This window comes from Tribolium madens, unplaced genomic scaffold (assembly GCF_015345945.1).
Source record: "Tribolium madens isolate multiple individuals breed KSU strain unplaced genomic scaffold, Tmad_KSU_1.1 Scaffold_71;HRSCAF=194;Tcas5.2_LG6, whole genome shotgun sequence".
Lineage (NCBI taxonomy): Eukaryota > Metazoa > Arthropoda > Insecta > Coleoptera > Tenebrionidae > Tribolium > Tribolium madens.
This window is the reverse complement of record NW_025401041.1, coordinates 680832-691771: the sequence shown is the minus strand read 5'-3', so window position 1 is coordinate 691771 and position 10940 is coordinate 680832. Positions and strand designations below refer to the sequence as shown.

The 10940-nt window shown below is 31.4% G+C and overlaps 2 long non-coding RNA genes across 2 annotated transcripts; one reads left to right on the top strand and one right to left on the bottom strand.

The window, feature by feature from the left end:
- Positions 1-939: 939 nt before the first annotated feature.
- Positions 940-2978, bottom strand: LOC123009018. Its single transcript, XR_006413000.1, has 3 exons — positions 2927-2978; positions 1109-1239; positions 940-1005 (listed from the first exon to the last, which is right to left on the bottom strand). It is a non-coding gene; the product is annotated as an uncharacterized LOC123009018 (long non-coding RNA).
- Positions 2979-9038: 6060 nt separating this feature from the next.
- Positions 9039-10395, top strand: LOC123008982. The gene is made up of 2 exons (XR_006412998.1): positions 9039-9543; positions 9614-10395. It is a non-coding gene; the product is annotated as an uncharacterized LOC123008982 (long non-coding RNA).
- Positions 10396-10940: the final 545 nt, after the last annotated feature.

Below are 10940 nucleotides of genomic sequence, written 5' to 3'. Positions count from 1 at the left end.
GTGGAAGATAGAAAGCAATATTTCTGTTTTTAATGCACAAACTTATTTTTATAATATTCAACGAACGACCCCACACCCTTATGGACCGTAAGAGGTAAAGAAAGTTGCCACGATTATGAAGCCACAGAGTATATGCTCACGTTGCGGGCCAAGTACGCGGACAAATTTGATGACCGTAGAACCCTTAAATCCGGGCTATGGCGACGTTTTGCCAAAGAAATGGCAGATGCTGGGTTTAATGTGGGAGTTGGGAAGGCTCGCGGAGATAAAGTCCGCCAAAAATTCCAGAATCTGCAGAAAAGTTATATTACCTTTGTCAGGCATGTCAAGACGACGGGGGAAGAACGTCCTGCGCCCCCTCCTCATTATACAAAAATGCATGTAATTTTGGGACCGGCGCACAAAGTTAATCCACCCTATATAGTGGACAGCTTATTGTCCCCGGAGTTGACATCGCTAAACGCTGCTCCAGCATTTGGTGGTGGCTGTGGAGAAGGAAGCAGGGGTTTCAACGCCAACAGACGATACGGAATAATTTAGCATTTATTGAATGTTTTTATACAAATATTATAAATTACATTTGTTTTTGTATTGATGGTATTAGGTCAAAAATACGACAGTTATTTTGATAAAACAAATATAAAACAAAAAAAAAACAATCGCACATAATTCACAAGCGAAACCGTTTAATACTTAATGTAAATTATCACAAATTCTTCTTCTTTTTTCCATTCCCTCAAAGTCCAACTCTACAACAGCATCGCGCTTATCCCATGGTGCTCCTTCTTCTGGATTAGCGTCAAAGTCGTCCCCATTACAAACAAAAATTATGGAGCACACAACAAGCGGACACAATGTCAATAACTTTTTTAATAGAACACATTAACATATCTACAAATTCTCCATCGTCCTTTTAGGAGACCAAATACATGTTCCACAACCACACGTACGCTACTCAATTGTTTGTTGTATTTGGCTTGTTGTTGTGTGAGCCTTCCAGTTTGTCTGTAATCAAAACATGTTTATTTGCGAATATCATACAATACGTTTAAAATAACAGCTTAATGATAAAACAGTAAAACCAAACATATAAATTTCGGTGTCTTACCTATAAGGCGTTAAAAGCCAGGTTTTACATGGATACGCCGCATCGCCAATGATATGGAATACATCATCATTATAAAAGAGATTTTCTTGTTTTCCATACATCGCTTGTCCAATGGCGGACCCCTTCAAAACCTACAAACGCATTTGTGTATAAATTGTATATGGGCGCTTCTCTGTAAACTGGACAACTCGGTCTAAGAAAGTGTCTATACCACTTTTGTTCTTATATATCAAAAAAATCTTACTAAGGGAATAGGTATCTACCTGGTTAATAATAAACAGCAGATAAACCATTAATATTTTCATTATCTTAGGAAATATTGAGCATTTTCTGAAACATCGTTACAGGGGACTGTTACCTAAGGCAGGAGACTGTTTATTTAAATGAAAAACAGTGTTTTAGTAGCAAAATCTTTTTTATTTTTAGAATTGAACCAGTTATTGTAATTAAAGAAAAGTAGTTATCACATAAATAAAGCACGAATAGTTAAAGAAAAAATAAAATCAAGGGATACTTAAATTAGAGCTTATCGTTTTTGAAAAACATTTACAGGTGAATCAAATTTGTAGAATACTCTATTCCGTTTTAAAAGCATATTTCGATTAGGGAGTTTTTTTATCACCTGATCCATTGTTATATCTGCTACATCCTCTTGATCGAATCTAAATGTTTGACATTTATTATCGGAGATTTACTGTCTTCTTCATCTGTATCGTTTTTGTTTCCATACTTGTTTTCTAGAAATAAATTATTTTTTTCCTGCACCTAGTCTACTGTTAGAATCATCCTCATAAAAATCCACAACAGCTCTAGCACATTCATTTGAAACTTTGTTTTTTTTAACCAGTCCACGAGATTTTTTTGCATTTTTCACTCTCTTATAAGTTATCACCCCTGTGTCTTTCATTCGCCATAATTTACACTTATCAACGTGCTTTCCTGTTATTACTTTGGTTAAAAGTCTTTTTTTCTTTTATTGTTTTCATCTCGGAAAAATTCTCTTTTAATTGCTCCTTTAATACCTCACCAAATAGTGCCTTTTTAACTAGATCTTTCTTAGATTCTGGAGTATCTGCCAATTTGTGTAACCTTGTTTTCAATGTATATTTAGGCTTAGCATTTTCATTATTCTTTAATCTCGACAGGCGTTTCTTGTATTTCAATAGTTTTTTCTTCAGGTCTTTAATTTCTTCATCTTTTTTCTTTTTTATTTTATATCTCAACATCTTTTCAATATTTTTTTTTTCGAATTACAACTTTAGGTATTGCTAGTTGAGTTGATACTTCCGAGTTTGTTACATTTCTTAATACTTTTTTCTCATTGCGGGACTTTTTGCAGTACTCTCCACTTGTTTTTTGCTTCTCGGTGTTCTCGTGGAGTCATGTCTTTAACAAGCTTCCTAGTGCCCTTTTCTTTTTTTTTAAGATATTTAAGACGTTCTTTCTCCCTAAGTGTTTTCCTTTTTTGCGGATCGTTTTTGATGCGCTCCTAGGTATCTCTTTCGCTCATTTTCTTTTCTTTTTTTTGTAAAATATTTTTTTTTAATTTTTTTTTTCTTAGTGCTATGCTCAAACAATATCTAAAACAACAACAAACATATATAAAGACAGTCCCCTGCAATCGTAAACAGTCCCCTGTCCCGTTATGGTGCAGGGGACTGTTTAATTTCTGTTTAATTTGATTTCATTAGAAGGTAGCTCAAAATATAATTAAGTTATGTTAATTTGCTGTACACAACTAATATTTATCTATTATAACAAAATAAATTTTCTAACATGTAAATGAAATAGATAAAAAGAAATGAAAATAATTCTTACCAGAGGACTGTCAGCTGTCAGAGTGCAACGCGGATTTCAGGGAACGACTCTCGTGCAACACTAAACAAAGTAGCGTCGGGGCGCTTTTGGCAGCAACCGTGAAAATTTCAAGTCGTTTACGTTACGTTACACGCATTAACGCAATAGTTTAAGCTGTAGACTACGTGGTGCGTAATTTAAAATATAGACAGGGGTACTGTTTATAAAATGCTGAAACAAACTTTAATTTAATATTTTAAATTTGTAAACAAATATTAATAAAAAATAAACAAGTCCCATTAACAATCATGTAATATTGTTCAATTAATCAAATAATTTGATTGGTTCTTGAAGTTATTGTTATAATTAATTTAACTTGAGCCAACTATATTGTACAGGTGACACGACAGGGGACTGTTTTTTGATCATTATAAAAACGTTTTCGATATAATAAAATTAATTTAAAGGGATACTGCACTGCACTGAGCTTAGATAGATTTGAAGTTAACTAGGAAATACATAATAACCTATACTTTTTATATTATATCGGCTTGAGACAAAGAGTTGCCCAGTTTACAGAGAAATGCCCATATATGTATATTTTATATACTGAAAACTGTTACATACTCTTGCATCATGGATAGACCCTGGATAACCCACGGAAGTATTCGTAAACAATCGACTCCAAGTAACCACCCCCTGAAGTGTAATCTAGTGGCGAAACTTTTGATCCTGATAACTTGCCTGGTGCTGAACTGGCAGTTTGCATTCGATATGACACACATCAATTATTCCAATGATACCTACCTGAAATACCATCATTTTTAATCAGATAATATGAGTACTTTACTTTTTCCACTATTGCGTAAAATGTAAAATTGTGTAAAAACAATACTGTACCTACCTGAAAATCTATTCCGTTCTTCGAATTGCTTACTTAGCAATTGGCATTCTTCCTCATATAATAAATTTACCCCTTAAGTTATTAATCGCTTCAATAATAACTATAATGCAGGTACATGCTTTGGATTTGGCGACATTAAAACGATCTGCCGTTGAAATTATTGTGTCGCTTTTGGCCAAATACCATAAAGTTATTAAGAGTGACTTTGTCACTGGTATTGGCATATGTCCCCCAATATATTTATTTTCAGCCAAATGAATACTAATTTCCCTATGTAATTTTTTATGGCTTTTGTCATGCGGAAATGATAAAAAAAATCGTGATCTAAATACCGGTCTATCCACTTCTCATAAAAATTAGCTATCCTAACATGGACATCCCGGTACCCAGACAGAGGTTTAATCCATTGTAAACTCATTGTGTGGAGAACCCCAACTGTCAACCATATACAAAAGAGTTTCTTCGTGGTCTCTCCTCCGTTTCTTATATTCATTTTGGTCGCAATAGCAATTTTTGGAAATAGGCATGTTGCGCGCTAAAGAATTTTATGTAAGTTTTTTTTATACATAAACGCCCTGATAATGTAAAACAAAACGAGAGAATTTTCACCTGAACTGCGATAGTTTTCACAAAATTTTACTTGTTTTGAAAGGAATAAAATAATATTTAAAACGTTTCTTTAAAATTAAAAAATGATTTGATTCAAGGTTTTGATGTCTAAAGTCACCATTTCACAAAATAATTAATTTAATGTTTTATTTACTAATAAATTTATTAATTAATTAATGTAGAAGTTAAGGGTTGTTTACTATTTATCAACAGTAAAGGATTTTATGTGATTTTGGTGACATTTTTTACAGAAATCGAGTTGTGGCTTCATTTTCAATGAAATAAAATTTTTACAACAATTCCTAATATTCCAAGACAACGAGTGCGGTTTAAATTTGTAGGGTGGATCTAATTATGCCGCTGAGTTGGGTTTATCCCAGGCAAAAATTTATCCTTAAGGGTGTTATTTGCCTGAAACCTTTCTGCCCTGTGTATTAGAATCCCGATAATAAACATAAAATGTCTTATAACACTCTCAAAGACAAATTTTTGCCTGGAATATATTCAAATCAGTGTTAATTTTCAATTCTTTACCTAAATCCGCCTTTATGTAAAGAATTAACAATTTTATACTTATTTCAAAAGTTATATTTTAAAATTAAAAAATGGGAATCTTCAGCTTTACTAGTTTATCATTTATCATTCAGCTTTTTGAAAAAGTGTAGTAATTTACAAAATAATTTTTTTCTGTAGTAATATCATAAGTGGTAAAATTTTGTCGGCAACATTTTCAGATTGTACGAGAGTTTGTTGCATAGCAATTGGCAACAAAAACTCGAGTAAGTCAATCGAAAAATTTTGCCAGACAAAATTTTACCCCGAATGGTATTCGGAGGACTATTTCATGATTAAAACTAGACATTCAAGTCTACAACTATTTATTCTAAATATTAAATGTACACTTATTGTAAACAATTTTGCTGGAAATGTAGTTATTTTCACTTCTGGCAGACGTTTCATGAGTTTCTGACTGTATTGTTGATGAGGTACCTCGTAAGCTTTCTGAACGCCCAGTCTTGTAACATTTTTGCTAGACGATTTATTGGAGTATCGGCAGTCAGTTCATAATTTCTTTTTTCGCAGAACTGAGAGAATTGCTTCCAAATACAAGCCTTCGTCTTGATCTATTTTGGTGAACACTTATTGAACTTGCAAGTGGAATTGATCATTCCCAAATCGCGTGTTTTCATTCATTTTTAAAACGACAGAAGTTGTTTAGATTGTTACCATGGCGTAAAATTTTATCACTTGAAAACTGGCTTGGTTTCGATTTTGTTCGTAAATATCCTTCACTCATTGGCTCTAAATATTAGGTGAATTCGATAACATTTTGCTTTCATCAATTTTATCGATTGAAATTTCTTACTCATTGTTGAATGACGAGATGCTATTGGCCGAAATGTATATGAATGAAATTGTCACTCGAAAGTGATGAGAAAGCATTTGCTGAGAACATTTTCAAAAAAAGTTCAGAAAGCTAAAACAAAGTGAAGAAGTTGAAATCTGAATGGAAAGTGATTTGATTCGAAAAAGATTTGCCCTTATATTTAATAATATTTTATATTTAATGATTTATTTAATATATTTTATATTTAATAATACAAGCTGCCGAGGTGTAACCTGTTTTACCACAAAAAAGGAAAATAGGTTATAACCTAAAAATCAAAATAAATTCTAGTAAAAGTTATAATGGTTTATTTAAAAATAACAAATACTTCTATTAAACGTTACATTAAAAAAATACAATATCTGTAACAAAACAAAAATAAAAAATCTGGACATTTTTAAGAAAAGGTAATTTTTATGTCTAAAAAAGTTTGAAAAAATAATAATTGTTGTAAGTTAAATCTTAAAATCATAATTTCGCGCGCCAATTATGATTTTAAAACTTTTGAACTTTTAATATCTATTATTTTGTGCGTATTCAAATTACCTTCTAACAGCTTAGCAAATAAACAAAAAAATTAACGTGTCAATTCTATCACTACTTAAAAATTAACGATTTAACTTAAGTCAAGTAAATATACAAATATTTTTATATAAAGTTTCGTAGTTTATTTATGAAAGAATAAATTTTTAAATTACTTTTTTTTATTACTCTTGGTTCCCTGATCAATATTTATATTGAAAATATAACGTTGTAAGAATTCTAAGGTATTAGATACTTTGTTTGGGATAACACAATTAAAATTATAGAATAGTGAAAATAAAACTTTAAATGCATCTAGAAAATTTTCACATCCTTGGACTTTTAATTTCTCAGCGTAGACCATATACTTATCATTAGTGCCAGCGTCTAAAAAATACATAATAAGCAATTATTATAAATTTATAATATATGTAGCATATACAGGTGCGCCAGAACTCGCTCCCCAGAGAAAATTTTCAAGTAAGGTAAGATACCAGGAACATGAAAAAAATGTTTAAAAAATTCTATCTTTCAAAAAAATTTGCCATGTAGTTTTTGACATTTGACTTTTTTTTATATCTATATAATGATACTGATGATATTGTATATGTTTTTTTTTACAATTATTTAGTGAAGGGACAAAAATTTTGCCAATAAAAGCCACAGATAGCATTGAATAGAGTTACAATTTAGGCTACAGCTTCCTTGTTTCCTCTTTTAATAGCCTATAGTAAAAAAACTTAGAAAATTATTTTTCCAACAGAAATAAATATAGTCAAAGTGTAAACTTTAAACCCTCATAACTTCGAAATTTTTATAGATAAAATTTAACTTTTTTTTTTTTTAATTTTAACATTTTTTCCATGTTTCTGCTATCTTACCTATTCTTCTATGATTCTCCGAATATTATTGATGTTGTCCTCCGATCTCACACTAGGTCTGCCACTGAGTTGACGAGGTTTCACGCTCCCAGTTTCGTTAAATAATTCAACAACATATTGAATAGTTTTAAATAAATAATTATAATCGTGAATTAGGGCTTGTTCAGGATATGCTGCTGGAAAATCGGCAATACAAGCTGGTATTGAGTAACTCCATTCTCCGTTTTCTAAACGATTACCGTTGCGGTAGTAGGATTTTATGAAAAAAAAAATTTTGTTCACTCATTAGGACCATTTTAAATAATTGAAACACTTTAAAACAATAAAATGTCAAATTTTATAATTAATTTTTTGACATAAGTATACGGACTGCGACGGACACACGTTTTTAACTAATACGCCTACTTGATAGAAGGACTTTTTGATCGCACTGTACAAGGAGCTACAGTCTCTACACCCTCTTTCAGCTTCTTGATTATCAACGTTGTGTTTTCTTTCAAAAACTGCTCTAATGTTTCTACGGACTTTAGAACTTTTCAGTTGCACCGAGTGGGGCATCGGTCACGCGCACTTGATAAATCGCCACTTCAAATTAATTAAAACTGGCGATATTCCATATACCTTACTAATTATTGATAGGGTATAATTTGAAAATTTTTCTAATTTTTTTGGATAATAAATGAGTCCGTAACAGTTTTATGTGTTTTATGAATACTTTCTGTTAATTTACCTATAAAATTTTTACACTAAATGAAATTTGCCAAGTTTGTATCATAAACAAATTTTGAGAAAAGGGAAAAAAATCATTACAGCCCTAAAAAGCCATTGTAACCCCACCATTTTTTTACAGTCAAATGCCCTTATAATAAACTTCATTTTCTGCAAAAATGAAAAAAATCGATACACAGGATGACACTTGAAACAAATAAAGTTTGTATTATAAACAAATTTTGAGAAAAGGAATAAAATTCATTACAGCCCTAAAAAACCATTGTAACCTCACCATTTTTTTACAGTCAAATGCCCTTATAATAAACTTCATTTTCTGCAAAAATGAAAAAAATCGATACACGGGATGACACTTGAAACAAATAAAGTTTGTATTTTTAACAAATTTTGAGAAAACGAAAAAAATTCATTACAGCCCTATAAAGCCATTGTAACTCCACCATTTTCTTACAGTCAAATGCCCTTATAACAAGCTTCATTTTCTGAAAAAATGAAAAAAATCGATACACGGGATGACACTTGAAACCAATAAAGTTTGTATTATTAACAAATTTTGAGAAAACGAAAAAAATTCATTACAGCCTTAAAAAGCCGTTGTAACCTCACCATTTTTTTACAGTCAAATGCCCTTATAATAAGCTTCATTTTCTGCAAAAATGAAAAAATCTATACACGGGATGACACTTGAAAAAAATAAAGTTTGTATTATAAACAAATTTTGAGAAAACGAAAAAAATTCATTACAGCCCTAAAGGCCATTGTAACACTTGAAACAAATAAAGTTAACAATGCATAAGTGAAATACATTTGACCTTGAATCGCACAGTTGCACCAATATAATTCATTGAAATTGTTATTCATGACAGAATTACATTGGAAACGTTAAAAAACTATCTACAATAGTCATTTGCAATTGAAAATGCTTATTTTTCCATGTTTTGTAAAATATTATGCTTTATTTTAATAAAATTCCAATAATTTTTCGAGTGTGAACCTGGCTGCACGAAACGAGAGTGGTGGGGGAAATGCCACAACGCGACGCGAGCAACAAATTTTTGGTCGACTGTAATTTCAGTCTGGCCAGCAAGATAAATCTTGCTATTCTAACTTCACCGAGGTGCCCATCTCTAGTTGCAATAGCAAAATGGCCGTTACGTTAACGGTCCTTTTATGTGACCCGTCTGTAAATTTTATATTGTATGGTGGATTCGTGATTCGGTTAGTATTAAAACGATTAAAATGTCTCGGGGGCGAACGTTGAACTGAATGCAAGAGAAACGTCTTCACCTTCACCGAGGTGCTTTGCTTTAGAAACTTTGAGGTTATGTACCGCTGTTAAAACTTGTGATTTTATTAAAGTTGAAGTGTTTCGGAGGTAGTGATTGTTTTTTCGTGATATTCACCGACCTATAGTGTAGTGTCAGTTAATTTTTGTGCGATCATATGCTATGAGAACTCAATTTATGTGTTATTTTGTGTCACAACCACGTGGTTGGCTGTGTTCAAATCTACTGTCTGAAGTCCCTGATATTGTTACTGAAATGTTCAGAAGATTGCATGAATGGTTATAAGATGTACCTACCATAGACGAGGCGGCAGGAATAAGGTAAGTGTATTTTTTATTTACTTCAAAACGGAAATTACCATGCGCTCAAATAGTAGGTAAATTATTTCAGATTTCTCAGCTATTGTGAAGAAACTAAATTTCTGGTTAAGAATAAAAGCAAAAATTAAAATGATAATGTAAATAATAACCGGAACAAAACTTACATTTTGGTAGTTGTCATTGATTCATGGGGGCTGCCGGTGGATTTGCTGGGACTGGTTTCCAGTAGGGGTTCGAAGACATTGGTTGGGACGGTGGCTTCGATAATTTATAATTTGAGTCGCAGCAATGCAATTTCAGGATGTCTTTTTATGCAAAAATAAATGGTAGACGTATTAAATATTATTAATTTACTAATGACGAAAAATAATTAATGATATAAAAATATTAGCTAAAAAAACATAAATACAGTCAAACTTCCATAATTCGAACCGTCATCTGCCACTAAAAATAGTTCGAAATATCAAGACTTCGAGTTATCGAACTTAAATAAAAGATACAGTAATGTTGAAAGAGTTTATTATAATAAATAAGATACTTTAATATGTATTGATTTAATATTTTATTTAGAAACAAAATATTGAGTGATTTGCGATTGAGTCAGGGGTTGTTTATTTTGATTTTCAAAAACGATTCAACCTTATTAAAAATGTCGTAATATTTTTATTATTCTGCAAATATAAATTTTAGATATTCAAAGAATTTGCAACCGAATACTTTGGAATTAGCTGTGTATCATCGTCATCGTCACTTAAGTGTTTTTTTTTTCGTCAATAATGTGGGTTGCTAAGCTTGCAGGATTCGACGGGTCAGTGAAGTTAACACCCCCACTTAAGAATTTTTAAATACAGGGTGAATATAAAGTATGGAACCGGTTTTATTTTTAATCATTTGCCTCCGGAAAATAATAATTAATATAAATTAAAGTAATACAGGGTGTTTACAGTCTTGGAGATGAAAATTGACCTAGTAATAGAAGAGTACAGAAATACTGTAACCGAGAAAAAAACTCACACAATTGTTATTATCAAGAATGTTATTTAACTCCAAAATATTGGTACACGGTTTGAGGGTCACTGGAATTATTTCCTTGTTCAGATAAAATTGTATTGTTGCAACAGATAAAAAAAATCGTATCCATGACAATGAAAGAGAAAAGTGACTTCATAGTTTTGACACTGTCATCATTTGATTTGCTTTTGCTTTAGTTTTTATCAAAATTCGAAGATCTTCTGTTTAATCTCATTCAGCGAATGGTTGGTTTCCAATAGGTTTGAATCGTTTTTCTTAATATTTGTCCAAATTTATGAACATCTATGTCAAAATATTAAAACAATAAGTTGGTTGTTGTGATTATAATTTATGGTGAAACACAAGGTAATGATACTACTTCCCAT